The 20,788-nt window shown below is 41.7% G+C and overlaps 1 pseudogene; it reads right to left on the bottom strand.

The window, feature by feature from the left end:
• Window positions 1–3,552: 3,552 nt before the first annotated feature.
• Window positions 3,553–4,562, bottom strand: LOC123815811 (annotated as a pseudogene).
• Between the last annotated feature and the right edge of the window lie 16,226 nt (window positions 4,563–20,788).

The raw sequence follows: 20,788 nt of genomic DNA, 5'->3' as shown, positions 1-20,788 counted from the left end.
TTTACTCTTACAGGGTTTACAATCTAGTGGTGGAACTAAGACATAAACCTATAAACAACCTGAGTAGACATGAAGAGAGGGAAAGTAATTGGGATTTTGTCATTACCAAGCATTTTCCAGCATTGATGGGCCCAAGGATTCTGTAATGACTCCCAGCTGAGGAGGAAACTGCAGCTCGCTTGCTCAGTCCCAGCCTTGGCCGTGGGAGCCCCTTGCTTTACTCCACACACCCCACTGCAGAGCTCCACACACCAACCTCGGAGTTGAGAGAGCTCAAAAGTTCTGACAATTAGATGTGAGAAGTTAGCATCATGGCGGTCATGCTCCAAAACAACTAATAATTGCCTTTGTACTTGTCTCCACCCGGATTCTCTGAGGTTGATACGGTGTCTACTTTTATCACCATTACTATGGGTTTGAGAAATAAAATAGAAACTATAATTTTGGTAATTTCATAATGAAGAGGGCCAAAGGCAGTAGAGGCTGCTGTAGGAAGGGTTTGTGTTTGTTTTTAAATTTTTTAATCTTTATTCTGTTTGTTTCCCATTACCATTTAGTTCCCCCACCAGTCACCACACTTGGCCCTGTCCACTGTGTTTTATTTTTGGAACGAAGAAGAGGGAGCTCCTGATGGCTCCAGGTGAGGTAGATAGCTGGTTACTTGCAGACCAGAGGAATGCAGGAGTTGAGTACCTTGCAGCCGGGCTGGAGAGTTACATGTTGAGAGGAAAGTCACAGTAGTTGTTCTATTAATGTTAACCACACATTTCTGGGATAATGTCTGAAAGATGGAATAAGTCCAGAGAAGGTAACAACTGTCAGATGTTATATAGAGTGGCAGAGATAAACTAATATGTTATGGTTTTGTTAGTTGTTTTTTTTTTTTTAATTCAGGGAGGTGACAATTCCAGGACCCAGTTCTATTTTTTTGTTAAGATTTTATTTATTTATTTTTTAGAGAGGGAAGAGAGGGGGGGGGGAGAGAGAGAGAGAGAGAGAGAGACATCAATGTGCAGTTGCTGGGGGCCGTGGCCTGCAACCCAGGCATGTTCCCTGACTGGGAATTGAACCTGCGACACTTTGGTTCGCAGACCGTGCTCAATCCACTGAGCTACGCCAGCCGCGGCAGGTTTTTTTTTTTAAACTAACCAGAACTTGCCTGCCATACGAGTCAGGAACACGGGGCGGGGCTTGGGTGTGGAGCAAGCCTGGCTGGAGAGCTGTAGAAATGCTGTTGAGTGGGAAGACAGGCAAGGCTGGGAGGGGGCCGAGGGCTGAGTGGTCAGGAGGGACTGAGGCTTGGCTAGTAGGAAACCGGTATTGGATAATCAGCACAGACGTTGGAAACCCCTTAGGCTTTTTAACTGGGGCAGGGAAGTCCTGTGGGTAGGAGAATACTCCTTAGATTAGCTACAAAGTTGAGGAAGGAGTGGGGAGGCTAAGAGGAGGGCAAGATCTTCAAAGGTGGTGTTGCTATGAGTGAATGGAGGAGGGTCTAAAGTTTGGAGTGGCAGTGGGCCGCTGGAGATCTTTGCTTGGGGATGTGTAAGGAATGGGTTGGTCGCAGAGAAATTGACATGTCCCAGGTAGAGGACTTGATCCATGCAGATGATGCAAGACTTGTTTGGAGGAAAAAGCGAAAAACAAAGGAAACACCATTTAAGGTTAAAGTCCCTAACATTTGGGTTTTATCAATCTCCCCTGCATTTTATTTTACATGGTAGCATTTATATTATATGTACAATGTACAAATTTTTTAAAAAAAGATTTTGTTTATTTTTTATAGCGAGGGGAAGGGAAGGAGAAAGAGAGGGAGAGGAACTTTATTGTGTAGTTGCCCCTCACATGCCCCCAGCTGAGGTCCTGGCCCACAACCCAGGCATATACCCCTGACTGGGAATCAAACCAGTGACCCTTTTGGTTCGAAGGCCTGCACTCAGTCCACTGAGCTACACCAGCCAGGGCACAATGTTCAACTTCTGTAGCATGAAGAATGTCAAAACACTTTAAATGGCTATATGGTATTTGTTTATGTGGACGGTTCATAATTTACTTAAATAATTTCCAATCTTGGGGTATCTGGATTGTTAACAGTCTCTTGCTTTTATGAGTAATGCTGTAATTAGTATTGTGCCTAAATCTTGGGTTAAAATAGATTTCTAGAAAGTGCAGTAAGTCTTAATTACAGGGATGGAGGAAGGTAAGGCTGGGATTTTCCAGCATGTGAGCCTGGTCTCTAGACCTAAGCTGCCCAGAGTTCTAGGTGAACTTGGCTGCAGCCCAAGGTTGGAGGGAGAGGAGGGGGGCTACTTAACTAGAAGGCAAAATGGGAGGCATGTCTCACTGTAGGTGGGCTCATCCTGTAAGATTACAAATGGCATAGCTGGCCAAATAAACATTATTTTATGTAATCCTGTGACTTGAATTTTTTGGAAGTTCATTGTCAGATGAAAGTACCTGCTGATAATGCATGACTGCAGCAGTGCTCAATCCAACATTATAAATATTTGACAAAGAAGGGAAGCGAGTTAGTTGGGCACCTCCTATGGCACAGTGTATGTTAGTCCTTCATAGTAGGGATTTTAGAGATGAGGTGACTCAAAGAAGTTAAGTAATTTCTGAAGACTCAAGAGCTTATCTCGTAGCCTGAGAAGAGACATGTAAGAGCCAAACACTCTTCTGAGGATTTCTTTTTTTAATTTATTAATTTTGAGAGACACAGAGAGAAAAACTTCAATGTATTGTTCACTTATTTATGCATTCATTGGTTGATTCTTGTATGTGCCCTGACTGAAGATTGAACCTGCAACCTTGAGGTATTGGGATGATGCTCTAACCAACTGAGCTACCCAGCCAGGACCTTCTAAGGTATTCTGATAGATCTGGTTACATACCTTGATCATGACACATATATCTGCCACTTATAGTTTATTTTAGCTTTTTCCCCTCATTAGACCATGAAGTCCTTGAAAGCAAGACTATCTTTGGTCTAAAGACTCTTATCATATAGTGGATACTCAACAAATGTTTATTAAATATTTAGCAAAAATAAGTTGATTGTCCTGGGTAGGGAAGTTCCTAGGATTTGGGTAGAGATATAACATGGTGAAGGAGAAATAATGGTAGATCCCAACACTGAAGATACTGATTCATGAGGTGTAAGCCTGTCTTTGTGATCTAATGCCTAGCCTGCTATGAACCTGCCATGGTCAATTCCTTAAAAATGTATTTCTAATATAGTTTTCAACGGGAAAATACAATTTAGTTCGTCATATTAACTATAAAGGAATACCTCTATTCTCATTTATATTACTGAGCTAGAAATGAGCTACACAGAGATCATTTTACATGTAGTAGCTCCAAGAGTTATCCATTTGTTGGGGGAAAATTTTGGTGACAAAAATTTAGTGTATAGAAGTTCTTTTTTTAAACTTTTATTACAAACTGTTTAATTACTTCTTACCCTAATAACTTTACAAATATAGAACTACATGGCATTCTGACGGTGCTCTTTAGTGAGTCGCCACAAACTAGCACAGCTTAATGCCACTGTCATCCACCCAGGAGCAGTCTCAGAGGTGGCCTCCGCCATGTGGGTGAGAGGGTCTTGGGGGAGGGCTGCTCAGTGTAGCCAGGGGACCCGGCTTCAACAGCACAATGCTCATTCTCTCCATTGTGTCTCCATGTGCTTTTGCATTTTCTCAACCATCCAACTGGGTAGGAAGGAGGATTTCAGCTCCTCTAACTTAAGGTCCAAGCATCCTCTGAAGTCATTGCTGGCAGCAAGGTCCCAGGTGTCCTCCTCAATGAGGAGGTAGCCCATCTTCCCTCGTTGCCTACATGTGATGCTGCCTGACCACCCAGTCTTGTCCTGGGGGTCAGCTGCATACTCGAAGAGGTATGGGTGCTTGATGTAGATTCTTCATCCCCAGGGCTTTGTTGGCTGGAGATTCCAATGCAAAGGTGGTAGATTCACTCAGCTGAGCCAGGTCCCACTTGGGGCCTTCTTGGTTGATTGGTTTCCAGGATTTTGATTTCCACACTATGCCGGTGGCTGCCCTGCCATCTGACGAAATATGTCTAGGAGGCTGTCCCTTTCTCATTTTGGGAATTGGGTTTCTTGGGTGGGTGTGTTCCTCTTCTGCCTGCTGACCATGCTTTATCCTGGGAAGCTCATGGGTCAATCTGGGTGTAACTTTTTCTCCATCTGGAAAAGTAGTTGAGACTGCTCCAGGCAGCTCCAATGGGCCTCCTGGATCAGTGCCTCTGCATCCACATCTTCCCCGGGGTTGTCTTGCACATTCAGTGCTGCCTTCTGGAAGAACTTCAGGTACTTGTTAGGGACAGTCTGCATGTCCTCATTGATGGTGGGCTGCGGCACAGTTCAGGAGAAGTCCGTGGAAATGGCAGGATCTATGAAACTCATCATCTGTGAAAGGGGGCCCCATTGCTGCACCTGCCAGTGCTTTATATTATGTTCCAAGGGTTCCTAGCTCTCAGGAACCCTTGATCTCTGCCCAGCTGGGTCCCCACTGCTGCTCAGCGTTGCCAGTGGCCCCCATGGTGCCCCCGACCCTCACAACTCCAGCCTGACTCTGCTGCCCAATGGAAAGTGACCTCAGAAGAATCTTTTTTAAAGAGAAAAGCCTCCACACGTCCCCACCTCCCACCCCCAGCCATGTGCCAATTACTAACTTCAGCAGTGACCAACTCGTGGTCTATACTGTTTCATCTGTACCCCTTTACTGCCCGACACATTAAGTTATTTTGAAGAAAATCTCAGACATTATGACATTCATACCACTTCAGTATTTCTAAAAAATGATGACTTGAAAACCATAATCAAAATATCATTATTACACCTACTGAAATTAACAAAAGCTCCTTAATATCAAATATTTAGTCACTATTCAAATTTTCACTATCCTACTCTCCTCACTCTCTATTCATATAGTTGTTTTATTTGAATTTAGGAGTCTCAATTTCTTCTTCTTTTCTTGTCTTGCCTTTTTTGATTGTTGTTCAAGTATAGTTGTCTCCATTTTCACTCCACCATGTCCCCCTGCTCCACCCATCCCATTCTGCCCCCTCAAACCTACCTACCCCCTTTGGCTTGTCCATGTGTCCTTTATACGTGTTCCTTGATGTCCCTTCCCTATTATCCCTCTCCCCCTTTCCTCTGTTTACTGTCAGTTTGCTCTTTATTTCAATGTTTCTGTGTATTTTTCTTGCTTGCTTGTTTTGTTGATTGGGTTCCGCTTATAGGTGAGATCATATGGTGTTTGTCCCTTACCGCCTGGCTTATTTCACTCAGCATAATGTTCTCCATATCCATCCAAGCTCCTTCATGGAGCTTGGGTAGGAGCTCCTTCTTTCTGCTGCATAGAATTCCATTGTGTAAATGTACCATGGTTTTTTGATCCATTCATTTACTGATGGGCTTGCTCTTTCTTTTTCTTTTTTTTCTCCCTCCCTCCGCCCTCCCTTCTTTCCTTGCAATTCTCTTTTAATTAATTGGTTTTCACTCCTTCCCCCCCCCACCCTACACCCCTTGCAGTTCATTTGTTGAAAAAGCAGTCATTTTTCCTGTACAGTTTCCCACAATTTATGAATTGCAACTCCATGGTGTCATTTTAGATCTGGAAGCTCAGTCCCATTCACATGCAGCAACAACCCTCCACCCATAGTGCTATGTGCTGACGTCCGAAGACTCCTACTGTTCTCTTCTCTCCCTGTTTGTGTTTCTATGGCCATTGGTGAACATTTCCTGAAAATTCTTTCCCTCTTCCTTAATCAGCTGGAAACTTCCCCTCATCAACTATTTACTTATCCTAAATAGAACTTGTACAGAAAAGACATATTAAGGACTCATTTCCCCCCCGGTTTTCAGAATTTTAAAAAAATACATTTTCTACTATCCTTTAATGGTGCCTATCGAGGTTTTTTCCCTAAAGTATCATATTAACTCTGGGATTTTTCAAATATTTGGTTTGTTCTAGTCCATTGCAGTTGTTATTTTTTTTTTTCAGTTAAAAATCGATCATTTTATTCCATCAAAATAAAACACTTGGGCACAATAAAAGATACTATAAAAAAGACAAGTGAGACACTGGGAAAAAACATTTATAACATTTGTAATAGACAAAGAATTACTATCTCGAGTATAAGGAGTATCAAAAAGTTAAGTAAAATATTAATGATTTAAAGAAAAGGACATGAAGATGTAATTAAAAGAAGAAAACACAAATGCCCAATGACTGTAAAATGTTTAGTATTGCTAAGGAACTTGAGAAGTGCATCAGAATTCTTTACACAATATTTGACAATGTCAAGACAATGGTTTCAACAGGCTGTTTGTGGGTGTATAATAATGTGAGTGGCTGTTAGTGAGTCCAACTTTCCTCTACAGATCAAGTTGACAGACTCCAATAAATGTAAATATACATACTCTATGAATCTTTAATTTCTTACGTTGTGTCTACCCAACAATCCTTGCTCGTGTGCTTAATGAAGTATATGCAAGAATAGTCATTGCAACCTATTTGCAATAATGAAATTTGGGAGATAAAATGTTCATCAATCAGAGATGAATAAATAAACTGATGTGTATTCATGCTAGAGAATATTGTGTAGCAATTTCTTTTTTTAATAGATTCAGACTATTTTTTTTATTTTTAAAAGATATTTTATTGATTATGCTATTATAGTTATCTCACTTTTTTCTCCCCTTTATTCCCCTGTGCCCTGTACCCCCTCTGCCACCAGCATCCCCCACCTTAGATCATGTCCATGGGTCATACATACAAGTTCTTTAGCTTCTCCATTTCCCATACTATTCTTAACCTCCCCCCTGTCTATTTTGTGCCTACCATTTATGCTCTTATTTCCTGTACTGTTTCCCCCATTCTCCCCCCTCTGATAACCCTCCATGTGATCTCCATTTCTGTGAATCTGTTCTTGTTCTAGTTGTTTGCTTAGTTCATTTTTGTTTTTGTTAGGTTTGGTTGTTCATAGTTGTGAGTTTGTTGTCATTTTACTGTTCATATTTTTTATCTTCTTTTTCTTAGATAAATCCCTTTAACATATAATAAGGGCTTGTTGATGATGAACTCCTTTAACCTGACTTTATCTGGGAAGCGCTTTACCTGCCTTTCCATTCTATATGATAGCTTTGCTTGATAGAGTAATCTTGGATGTAGGTCCTTGCCTTCATGACTTTGAATACTTCTTTCCAGTCCCTTCTTGCCTGTAAGATTTCTTTTGAGAGATCAGATGATAGTCTTATGGGAACTCCTTTGTAGGTGATCAGCTCCTTTTCTCTTGCTGCTTTTAATATTCTCTCCTTATCTTTCATCTTGGGTAATGTAATTATGATGTGCCTTGGTGTGTGCTTCTTTGGGTCCAACTTCTTTTTTTTTTTAAGATTTTATTTATTTATTTTTAGAGAGGGAAGGGAGAGAGAGAGAGAGAGAGAGAGAGAGAGAGAGAGAGAGAGAGAGAGAGAGAGACATCAATGTGCAGTTGCTGGGGGTCATGGCCTGCAACCCAGGCATGTACCCTGACTGGGAATCGAACCTGTGACACTTTGGTTCACAGCCTGAGCTCAATCGACTGAGCTATGCCAGCCAGGTGGGTCCAACTTCTTTGGGACTCTCTGAGCTTCCAGGACTTCCTGAAAGTCTATTTCCTTTGTCAGTTTGGGGAAGTTCTTCATTATCTATTCAAATAAGTTTTCTTGCTCTTCCTTTTCTCCTTCTGGTGCCCCAAGGATTTGAATGTTGGAACATTTAAAGTTATGCTGGAGGTTCCTGACCCTCTCCTCACAATTCTTGTTTTGTTTTTTTTTTTTGTTTGTTTGTTTTAATTTGGTTCTGGTTGAATGTTTATTTCTTCCTTCTGCTCCAAACCATTTATTTAAGTCCTGGTTTCCTTCCCATCACTGTTGGTTCCCTGTACATTTTCCTTTATTTCACTTTTCATAGCCTTCAGTTTTTCCTCTATTTTGTGACCATACTCAACCATTTTTGTGAGCATCCTGATTACCAGTGTTTTGAACTGTGCATCTGATAGGTTGGCTATCTCTTTCTCACTTAATTGTATTTTTTCTGGAGCTTTCATCTGTTTTTTCATTTGGGCCATATTTCTTTGTCTAGGCACTTGTGTTATGTAGTAAGGGGCAGAGCCTTAGGTATTCTCCAGGATGAGGCAACCCAGGTCACTGCGTTGTAGTGCTATATATGGGGGAGGGGTCTGAGAGGGAACAATGCCACTTGCTCAGCTCTCAGCCAGCTTTCAGTCACTTTCCCGATTACCCACAAGCAAATTGGACCCTTCTGGTGCTGATTCCTGGGTGGGTGGGTTTGTGTAAGTTCTAGGACCTTGTGAGTCTCTCCAAGGAACTCTCCAGTAGGCTGAGAGTCTCTCCCACTGCCGCAACCCCCACAGAATTTCACAGCCAGAAGTTTTGAGGCTTTATTTCCCCACGCTGGAACCCTGGGTTGTGCTGTCTGTCTTGCTCCCCAGTTGTTCCTCTGGTTTATCCACACACAAATGTGGGACCACCTGCTCTGCCAGCCACTGCCTCGCCTGCCCCGGTCCTCCAGTCTTTGCCTTACTGTGTGTCCTCTGCACCCCTGCTGCCTGTTTCCACCCCCCTACTGGTCTGGATGAATGTTTCTTCTTTGACATTCTTGGTTGTCATAATTCCATACAGTTTAATTTTCTGGCAGTTCCAGTTATTTTTTTTTGTTTGTTTTTAAATTTGTTGTTGTCCTTCTGTTGTGCGAGGAGGCAAAGTGTATCTACCTACACCTCCATCTTGGCCAGAAGTCCCAGTTGTTATTATTACTGAGAGCCAGTTTTGGCCGAATGGGAGCCTCTTCATGTAGTCTCTTGCATCCTTCTGATATGTCCCTAGGAGTCTTTGATGGTTTCCTTTGTTTCTGTTAAGACAAAATATTCCAGGCTCAGTGTATGCATTTTATGCCTCAAACTGGAATCAACCATTTCTCCAAAGTGTTTTGTTTTCAAAACATTTCTTTCATGTATATTATCTTTCTGTGTATTTTATATTACAGGCCCAGCAGAAGTAATGCCTACTTGAGTGTGGTTGGTAGGGTAATAAAATGGGTATAATAATTTATAGGTTTAATTTGAACATTTCACCAAAAATGTCATATGATGTGCTTGAGTGTGATATCATGTCACAGAATTACTTGCTTATGATTTTGCAATGAGATTTTTTAATAAAAAAGGGATCTTATTTGTGTTAGACCCCTGTACCTATATACAACTTACATAAATATGCTTATATATAAGCAATTATATAATAGTGTTTATATCTAAATATATTAATATTACTATATATGCATGTAGATGGCTTCAAAATAATACTAATATCATTATTAAAATATTAGTATTATTACAGAAAATAGTTTAGAATTTTTTTGTTTTAGTCATTAGTGTAAGTCCTTTGGTATAAATTACTGTTTCTAAAATCATTTCAAACTGTTCCTTTCTATGTGGTTAAGTTACCAACTTGATGTGATGTTAGTTTCATTTGTTGTATTTTGCATTTGATTTTAAAGACTGCTTTTTTAAAAGTTAGAATTCACTTTTGCTTTATAATGATGTAAAACAGTTACATATTTCCAAAGTGAAGCTTATGGATAAGATTTTTTTAGAGAAGTCTAGATGATATTTCCATCCTTCCACCCTGATCCTTCTCCCCGTCCATAGGTGAACATTTAAATTTTTTGACTTATACTTTGATTTTCAAAAACTGTAAGAAAATGTGTGTATATATTTGTACCCTCCTCTTTCCTTTTCATAAATGGCAGCATCATACATGCTACATAATTTTCTCTATTATGCCTTTTTTTAACTTAACTATATTATATACAGTATATGGGAGAGACACATAGTTGATATGACCATAGAAAGAATAATAAATTATACTCACATATATTATCCTGGACCTAAGATTTAAAGTTTTAGAGGAAAAGATATTGTGGAAAGTGGTTTTCTCTCTTACTCAAACGCCCAAGGACAGACTGTTCTGTAAGCTTGTGCCAAGGAAGCCGAAATCTTTTTCTCACACACTTAGTAAGCAAGCCATATCAGCGGGAACCAGTATTTCAGTTTTCTCTTATTTTTATTTGATTACACATTCTTTAATAGACTGATTCTCAAGTTTGTCTTCTAAATTGAATAGCTGTAAATGTTTTTCACTTCTTGGAGACGATCCAGTATGGCTTTTAAAAAAGTAATAATCATCACTAGAACTAGCCTGAATTTCCAAGGCATGATCATTTTGAGTATCCATAGTGCTTAAGGAGGAAAATATGTAAATAAAATTCCTTTATGCAAATGCTTCCTGCAACTCTTGTTGCCAGCCAAATTCTTGTAAATCATGATAAACAGATGCTACTGAAATAAATGACTAAGTAAAATTATGGAGATAGATTCCATTTATCTTGTTTTTCAGTGTTGGGGAGGGAGTAAAGGATATTAACTGTATTTTATCTGTCTGTGTGATGATTAGGGCAGACACCAAGAACTCTATTAATTGATCTCAGCAAAGCAAGACATGGGACTCAAGAACTGGAGAGCTGCTTCTGGTGAGGGAGAGTTTCCACTGCAAGTTAGTTTGCTTTAGCGAGGAACTGGGTTTTGAAAATAATCCATGTCAAGCTTGCCAGTTCTTTGCCTATGGCTTAGTTTTTTGATATTTTGTTTCTTAACTTAAAAAATTGAAGTAAAATTTGTATAACAAAATTTACCATATATATAATTCTGTGGCTTCAAGTATATTCACAAAGCTTTGCCACCAGCACCACTATGTAGCTCCAGAACATTTTCATGACCCCCAAAAGAAGCCAGATACTCATTAAATACTAACTTCCCTTTTTCTCTCTCCCCTATGGATTTCAGTCTCTAAGGATTTGCCTGTTCTGGACATTTGTAAACATACAATATGTGGCTTTTTGTATCTGGTTTCTTTCACTTAGGATAATGTTTTCAAGGTTCCTCTTTGTAGTAGATACCAGTACTTCATTCCTTTTTATGGCCAAATAATGTTCTGTTATGGGTATACCACAATTTATCCATCATCAGTTGGTAGATATTTTGGTTGTTTTCACCCTTGGCTATTGTGAATAGTGCTGCTATGAACATTTGTTTACAAGTTTTTGTCTGGACACCTCCTTTCAATTCCATTTGATACATACGTAGGTGGAATTGCTGGGTCATATAATAACTATTTTTAATTGTTTGAGTAACTGACAGACTGTCTTTTCATTTGCTTGTCTTCTCTGGTGCACAAAAGTTTATTTTAATAGAGTCCAATTTATCAATGTTTTTGTTGTTGCTTTTGGTGTTACATCCAAAAATCCATTGACAAATCCAACGTCATGAAGATTTATTCCTATGTTTTTCTTTTACAAGTTTTACAGTTGTAACTCTTACATTTAGGTCAATGATTAATTTATATATAGTGTAAGGTAAGGATCCAACCTCATTCTTTTGCAAATGAATATTTAATTGTCCCAGTACCATTTGTTGAAAATACTCTCTTTTTTTCTCCATTGGATTGAATAATCTTGGCACCCTTGTTGAAAATCAATTAGCCCTGACTGGTGTGGCTCAGTGAGTTGGGCATTGTCCTGCACACTAAAAGTTCTCTGGTTCGATACCCACTCAGGGTACATGCCTTGGTTGTGGGTTTGGTTCTATGGTTGGGGACGTGTAAGAGGCAACCAATTGATGTTTGTCTCTCTCACATCAATGTTTCTCTCCCTCTCTTTCTCCCTTCTTTCCCCTCTCTAAAAATAAGTAAATAAAATCTTAAAAAAAAAAGAAAATCAATTAACCATAAAGTATGTGTTTATTTATGGACTCTCAGTTCTATTCCATTGATCTTTATGTCTAGTCTCACGCCAGTTCCTCACTGTTTTGATTACCACAGTTTTGTAATAAGTTGTGAAATTGGGAAATGTGATCCTTCTGACTTTCTTCTTTTTAAAGATTCTTTTGACTATTCAGCGTACTTTGTAATTCCATGTAAATTTTAGGATCATCTCATCCATTTCTGCAAAAGTGGAAGTTGGAATTTTGATAAGGATTACAGTGAATCTGCAGTTCAATTTGGGAAGTACTGACATATTAACAACATTATGTCTTCCCATGAATACAGGATGTCTTTCCATTTATTTAGGTCTTTAATTTCCTTTAACAATGTTTTGTAGTTTCTAGTGTACAAGTCTTACATCTTCCTGGTTAAATTTATCCACACCCACCTCCCCATTTTCGATGATATTGTAACTGAAATTCTTTTCTTTTCTTTTTTTTTAAGATTTTTAAATTGTTATTCTATTATAGCTGTCCCAATTTTTACCTCTTGGCCCTCCTTCACCCCCCGCCCCGTCCCCGCCCCCCCACAGTCAATTCCCACCCTGCTGTCCATGTCCATGGTCATTCGTGCATGCTCTTTGACTAGTTGCTTCTCCTCCTTTTCACCATTGTCCTCCTCCCCCTCCCCTCTGGTCACTGTTAGTCTGTTCCATGTTTCCACATCTGTGGTTCTGTTTTGCTTATTAGTTTATTTTTGTGCATTAGGTTTTCTTAATTTTTATTTCAGATTGTTTATTGCTTATATATAGAAATAAAACTCATTTTTGTATATTGAAGTTATTATTGTTTTTAAGGAAACTGTTTTCATACCAGTGAATCCTTGAGAACTTTTTGTAATTCTTTGGGGTAACAGTTGCTTTCTGATCCTCAGCCTTTCCAAATGCTAAAAGACATTATCACCCTCCTTAGTCTTACTCATCTTGATACGAGCATTTCAACACGAGTATTTCAACACTTCCTGATTAACGAGAAGTTCCTGCTCTTAAATTAAACACAGATAATACTTCATTTGAAAATGCTGACTGAATTAAAAAAATAAAAATAAACAAAAAATAAACAATAAAAAAGTGCTGACTGAGATGTCGGGGAGGAGACAAAAGAGGATGAGATATAAGCTTATATTCATTATTATAAAATTTTTATGTATTTTATTTGATATATTTTTGATGGTTATAAAATATCTTTGATTACTTATTATGAAAAATTTGAATTTCAGACCCCTGGCTGGCATAGCTCAGTGGATATAGCAAGGGCTGCGAACCAAATCATCACAGATTCAATTCCCAGTCAGGGCACATGCCTGGGTTGCAGGCCACGGCCCCCAGCAACCACACATTGATGTTTCTCTTTTTCTCCCTCCCTTCCCTCTCTAAAAATAAATAAATAAAATCTTTAAAAAAATTTAAAAAGTTTGAATTTCATAATTAAAATCACCCATAATCCTTCTACTCACAGATAACCACAGTTAAGAACTGGGTTACTCATAAGTGCTGAACCTGAGTATTGTTAATATTACTGATATCATACTTTCTATATAATTTTAACCTTTTTATTTACATCTAAATTACAGTAACTGTTAGAAAGCATGAATTTAAATACACTACAAAAATAAGAAATAGTAGTAATTTCTTTACATTTATTTGGGACAGCCACCTTTGACATATCCTTTTTATGGGTCCTTCTTTTTCTTTTTTAAAGTTAAAGTATCACATGCATTTGGTTAAAACAATCAAATAGTTCTGAAGGATTCATAATCAAAAGCACAAATGTCTTCCCCCCCCCTCCACTTTTCTAGAATCTTAGGGCCCCAGTCCTGCTTACCAGGGGACAACAATTTTAACTCAAGTTTTTATTGCTTTTGAGGAATAGCCCCCGTATTCTGAATATTTCTTTCCTGACACTTCTTGATTTATTTATTTTACACACTATCTTTTGACCCCCTGATCCTTTCCCCCCGTCTTTCTCATCACCCCTCAAAGCCTGACCAGAATAAGCACATTGGCCCCAGGTATTGAGAGCAACTTGAATTTCCTGAGCACTTAACTACGTGCCAGGGGCTCTGCTCTCAAGTTGCCCTGTTAATCCTTATAACAACCAAAGGAGTCAGTTTACATTATTCTAATTTAAGGATGAGGAAACAGAGGTTCAAAGAGGTTAAGAAACTTGCCCAAGTGTGACAGATAGCATTTCCCAAAACATGGCCACAACAGTATTTTGGGTCCCCTCACTTTTCCAGAACGCTGCCATTCCCCCTTGCCTTGGAGTCTACTTCCTTTCTCCTTGAGCCTGGGAAGCCTAATTGCCTGCCTCAACCAATAGAACGCTGCGTCAATATTGCTGCTGCACGGCTTGTGAGGCTGGGTTTTAAAAGGTGGAACAGCTTCTTAGTGTCTCTCTTTCTGTGGCTTCTTGCCCGTGGAATCTAACCCCATGTAGTGAGGAAGCCCAGGCTCCATGAAGAGGCCACATGTAGCCTTTTTTGGCTAATAGTGCCGACTTAGGTCCTGGCCAGTTGCTTGTATCAATCAGCAAACGTGTGAAAACAAGCTGTCTGGTGATTCTAGATTCCAGCCATAGAGCCAGTCATCCTTCCAGTTTTCCAGCCGAGGCCCCAGACATTTCAGAACAGAGACAAATAGTCTCTATTATGCCCTGTCCAAATTCCTGACCCACAGAACCCATGATAAAGAGTTGCTTCATGCCACTAAGTTTTGAGGTAATTCAATACATAGTGTAGATCACCAGAATATCAAGGCATATACAGGGATGGGCAAAACTAGGTTTACTGTCGTTCATATGGAAAAAGACATGCAGCCCTGGCTGATGTGGCTCAATGGATTGAGTGCTGGCCTGCAAACCCAAGGGCTGGCAGTTCGATTCCCAGTCAGGACACATGCCTGGGTTGCAGGCCAGGGCCCCAGCAGGGGATGTGTGAAAGGCAACCACACATTGATGTTTCTCTCCTTCTCTTTCTCCCTCCTTTCCTTTCTAAAAATAAATAAATATAATCTTAACCAAAATTTAAAAAAAGACATGCAGGTTTTGATTATTATAATAGCTTTATTAACTCTGTTTTTCATGTACTCACAATTGTAAACCTACTTTTTTTTATCCTCATCTAAGGATACATTTATTGATTTTAGAGAGAGGTGAAGGAAGAGAGAGGGAGAGAGAGAAACATCCATCAGTTGCCTCCCATACATGCCCCAGCAGGGGTCAAACCTGTAACCTAGGTGTGTGCTCTGACTAGGGATGGAACCCACAACCTTTTGGTGTATGGGACAACACTGCAACAAACTGAGCCACCCAGCCAAGTCCACTGTAAACATACTTTTGCCTACCCTGTACAACTGGTAAGTGATAGACTGGGTTTGAACCTAGCTCTGCCTACCTTCAGAATCTCTGCTTTTAGCCACCAGGCCCGTTTGCTGGGGCTGCCATAACAAGGTACCACAGACTGGGTGGTTTGCACAACAGAACTGTATTTTCTCACAATTCTGGACCAGAAATCTTACATCAAGGCACTGGCAGGATTGATGTCTTCTGAGGCCTCTCTCCTTGGCTTGCAGATGCTACCTTCTCACTGTGTCTTCACAGGGTCTTCCTTTTGTGCCTGTCTGTGCCCAAATCTCCTCTTCTCTAGAGGGCACCAGTCATATTGGATTAGAGCCCAGTCATATGACATCATTTTACCTCATTCCTCAAGGGCCCTGTTTCCAGATACAGTGGTATTTCAAGGTACAGGGGGCTCAGGACTGCAACATGAATTTTGAGAGGACAATTCAGCCTATAACAACTACCCTCGGGCCAGTTCTGGTTGTCTTGGGCCTGGAGCTCTGGCTCCCATCTTATCGACCCCCTGATTTCACTTACTTACCTTCCAGGGCAGTAGGATCAAACCTTGGCTACACATAAGAGTCACTGGATGAGTTCAAAAAAGAATAGTTGCTGCGGTCCCCATCCTAGATCACTTAACTCAGAATCCGTGGGGCAGGGCATAGGCATCAGCATGTCTCAAAAGTTCCTGTGTGATTCTGATACGCAGCCAGGGCTGAGGGTGACTGCTCTGGGGTGGAAGAGAGGTCTGAGGAGAGATGGGCCGGGGGAGTCAGGGTCACCTGGGGCAGCAAAGTGCTGCTTTGGTTAGAGGAAGAGAAAAAAATCAGAGAATCCCTTCATATTTCACAGTAGCTTAGGTATGAAGAGGATGGAATGCTAAGTGCAGTAAAAACCAGAAGATGTAGGGAAATACCCATCTCACTAGTTAAGAGGTGAAAGTCCATTACCCGACATTAGAGGCTAAAAAAAGAGAAAGCAGGAAAGCACAGGTTCGGGGAAGTGAAGAAGCACAAGAGCATAACTCAGGTTTGGTGTGAGACTCCTGTTATAGTCCAATTTTCATGTTTTACTTTGGCTATTTCTAACTGAGCAGAATTTAGTGACTCTATTTTACAAAAATGCAGGAAAAAAATCAACTGCCAGCATTATTGTTCCTACCTGGAGCTCGCTACCACCATGTTCAGAGTCACAAGCTTGATCTCGGCTCATGACAAGCCGGAACAGCACCAGCCTGTCCCTACCTCGCCTCCCTTGTCCCCAGACTCTCAGCAGACCTTCATTCCAGGCTGATTTTTCTTTCCTTCTGACATCCAGCCTTCCCCTTCGGCTGCTTCCTGGGGCCGCATGCTGCTTGTGAATTGACATGGGGTATATTGTCTATTCCTGAAGTCATTTTTATTGGTATTACTACGGTAAAATTCTTTCTGAAATAAAAATCAATAGTCACCAACATCCTGAGTAGTGAGGAAAATAATTGTTTATGGCACTCAGCTTAAGCTGTTCTGGTAATCACGTTGAAAAATACAATATTTATTCATTAGATCAAATTTAATGAGGCCTCCTGGCAGTAATTATAAAAATTACTGTAGCAGTAAATTACTAATGAGTTGTGATGTGCTTCCTACCTGTGAAGAAGGACTGGGGGTTGAGAAAGCCTGCTCCCCAGATGAGGAGGCGAGGGAGGGAGCCCCACAGGCCCCGCACAGCTCTCTCACCCAGGCAGGAAAGGATCAGTGTACCCAGACCACAAAAGCAAACTAGAAAACAAGACCAAGGACAGGCGACCAGGGTGGTACTCTTGGAACAGGACCAAGATTAGAGCATTCTTTTCCCCAAAGGTGAGCGTCATCTTAGTGCCTCGGAGTTGCCGGCAGCGTGCTGGGGTCACAGAGGAGCACTAATCCGATGCCGGGGAAAGACAGAGCTTCTTATTAAGGCTGGGAAATGATTCCAGACACACACGGCCCTTCAAGTCTGGGGGCTCCTCTCTGACCACGGAGGTGCAGTTTCGGCTCACACTTTGAACACCAGCCGCTGAGCTTGGTGCCTGCTCTAATGCAAGCTCAGCTGATGGTTTTTCCAAGCTCCTGGGGGGTTTGGTTTATTCCTTTGCTGAAGGCTCAGAACCGGCTAGGATTTTTGCTCTTCTATTTATAGCATAGAGCTAGGCTATTATAATTAATTTTGATTGAGAGCCTATAAGTAAAAAGTCAGAATATATTGATTTGAGGGCAGGCAGAGTTTTTAAAAAATACATTCACGGAGTTAAGTGGTAACATTAAACCTTGACAAGATATGATTCAACACAGCTTCATACTACAGTTTTCTGCATTAATATTGATGCGGGATAGCAGCCTTACCCCATGACAGGGCTACACTGTCAGTTCACAAGGCAGCCTTTGTTTCCCAGGCAGAACCACAGCTGGCCGGCTGGTCGAGGAGGTGAGGGCCTCCCACCCACCGGCAGCTGGAATCTGGTCGCCTGCAGAAACTCCTGCGAAGCCTCAGCATCGCGTCCCCCTCAGAAAGCAACATGTCTGAGCAGCAGGCAACCTGTCGTCTGAAGTGACAGCTATCTATTCAGGTGGTGGCTGCTATTGTCTCCTCACTTGTAACACCAAGAGGATTTTTGTTTAACTTTAAGAATTCTGACAGCATCTCAGAATGTCGTACTCCAAGTGGGTTCGACCCCTCCTCTCGTGGGGAGGGCGCGATGACATTAGAGTGTACATTTTTCCCTTAAATTGCAGATGCCTTAAAATGAGATTGTCAGGTTTGTTGGCTTGTCAGACTAAAGTATCAAGATTGTCACAGTGTATTATACCACTATAATATGATCATTGTACATGAAACTAATGAGTAATATTGTACTTAGTGGTGGGACTGAGTCACATTAACAGTAAAAATGGTGAGCAGCCTTGCATTTCACCAGGAAAACCTAGGAAAGATGGCTGCCCTGTGGGACGTGAGGCCGGAATTTCACCGTCCAGGGAAGGTCAACAGCCCTCTTTGGAGAGGCTGGTGCCGCAGTGGCGAGGCTGGGGAGCTGAGGGCTGTGCAGGGGAGGCCGGAGCAGAAGGGAGGCAGGAGCTCCTCAGGCAGGTTGATTGAAGCACTGATACATGCTCAGGAAATGGTTTTTGAAGGAAAGAGTAAATGATAATTGTGAGTTTTCTTCACAATTAAAATCACATGTGGCTAAACTAGAAGCAATTTGTAGAGGACTCAGTCCAAGCTGCAGTGTTATTCTCAGTGTCTGCCTTGCTTAAGTCTTCCTTGGCCACTCATTCATTCATTCATCAGGTGTTAATAAGCCCTAGTGTGTGCCAGGCACCTTCCAGGCCCCAGGCTCCAATGTGAGAGCAGCAGTGCAGACGCTGAATAAACACAAGTGCAAACTAACACCCAGCATCTGGGATAAGCGCCGGGGAGGGAGAAGCCTGACTGATTTGGAGAAGTGATATTGAAGCTGAAAATCAAAGGATAGGAAAGAGGAGGGAAATGATGAGAGGAAGGTGGGGGAGGGTAGAGGAGCATTTGATGCACAGGAAGCTGCATTCCTGGGTGGGAGAGCGCTTAGAGCCGGTGGAAACTGATGGACGGTCAAAGGGACTGAAGGGAAGCAGTGGCCCCACAGTCACTGTGTAAAAGCATGTGACCCCGGGGGCAGACAGACCTGAGTTTGAAACTGGGTCAGTCTGTCTCTCTGAGTTGCAAGGGACCAAGTAATATCATCTGTAAAGCCCTCAGCCGACAGGCCCTGGCATGTCGTGCAGATCATGGAAATTTGGTGCACGGGGAGTATCATTACCATTGCCCAGGGCAGCTGGTGAGCTTATTGCTGTGTGGCAATGTGAAGACGCCCAGCGCTCATCCTCCCATAGATGGACTTTGGGGGCATGGGATAGACAAAGTAAAGGCATGCGGAGGCATGGCACTGCCCTTGTACCTGAGTGAGGGTGCAGAAGAGACCAGAAGAGCAAGTACTAGGCCTGATTCAGGATAAACAATATCCCAGAATGAACATTCTTCTACTTTGTCTGCATCAAGCAACACCTCCACATATGGCAGGTCAGCTTGCACTTTGTAGTTTATTTGTTCCAAACACCAACTGTGCAGCCACACTGAGAAGCCTCGAGTCCCATATCCTGTTCTTCGAATGCTGACAAAGCGGTAAATTTGAAGTCTGTCTTTTCCCTAAGGGAGACTACTCCTATGCCTACCAATATAGAAAATCTGTTTCCTGAAACTGATAGGACTTACAGGGACTAACTTTTCTCAAAGATGCATGTGCGTTTCTCTCACTAGTGTTATTATAAACTGCACGCACAATTGAAGGAAATTTTCCCATGAGAATTCCAAGAGAAGTTAAAAACCTGTACCCACAGCCCTCCCAGAGGTCAAAGATATCGATGTTTAGAGTACATAGAGTTGGCTCTTTGCCACCCCAAACTCAGGAGCCGTGTGGTAGGGTCAAGTGCTAGAGAGTTTCCTCATTGCCCCTACCCCGCAGCACAGGATATGCTGGGGAGATCCATTTGGAGCACGTGGGTTGTGGACACATTTATAAGATTAACCTGGGCCTGGTATTCTAGGGAAAGAATTTGATTAGGCTCATATTTTATTCCATTTGTTTCTTTTTAAAAATTGATTTGAGAGAGAAAGGGGAGGGGAGGAGAGAGAGAGAGAGAGAGAGAGAGAGAGAGAGAGAGAGAGAGAAACATTGAAACATGGATTTGTTGTTCCACTTATTTATGTATCCATGGGTTAATTTTGGCATGTGTCCTGACCAGGCATCCACCCCGCCACCTTGGAGCAGGGGGATGGTGCTCTAACCAGCTGAGCTACCCAGCCAGGGCTTCTGCTTGTCTTTTTCATTAATATTAGCCCCCTAGTTATTCTTGATATTTAGTCACTGAGGGTATCATTTACATCATTAGTATTCATGCTTAGTAAGATGCAGCTTTGTCCAACCTGTCTTTCCAGAAGATGATAAAGCTTTTATTTTCTAAGAATTTTTGTCTAAAATAAAAGCATTCACTGATGGGCTGACTGAGATTTGTAGCCAAAATGGCTGAACAAATGAGATGTGGGAATTCTAAACTGGCTTATCACTTCCAAATGCACAAACCAGGGAGTTCTGGGAGGGGAGGATGGGAAGAAGCAGGAGGAGAGCAGAAGCAGGCTGGAGACTCCCCAGTCCTGCCAAGTGTGGCTTTGTTTGGCCCAGACTGTCTGTGGCACGCGAGGGCACACGCACATTCTCACGCAGCTCCACTCTCCCTTGCCTGCAAGCCTGCTGCCCCTGAACCCTTTTGAGAGTGCCAGGTCTGAGTGTGGCTGAAAGAGCCATCTGCAGAGCTGCCACATGCTCATGGTCAGCTCTTTGTGGACGCTGCTTATTGGGGGTACGTTAGAACTCAGCCTCTTTGTCCCGCAAACAGCACACTTCTATTGGTTTTCCCCCCTAAATTGAACCACTCCTGTCCCTAATTGTGTCACTCCTGCTGTCACCTCCTAGCCATCAGAGCCTGTGGCA

Source organism: Phyllostomus hastatus, unplaced genomic scaffold (genome assembly GCF_019186645.2).
Source record: "Phyllostomus hastatus isolate PE091 unplaced genomic scaffold, TTU_PhHast_1.1 phas_contig_1, whole genome shotgun sequence".
NCBI classification, from domain to species: domain Eukaryota; kingdom Metazoa; phylum Chordata; class Mammalia; order Chiroptera; family Phyllostomidae; genus Phyllostomus; species Phyllostomus hastatus.
The sequence above is the reverse complement of the archived record's forward strand: the minus strand, read 5'-3'. Positions and strand labels throughout refer to the sequence as shown.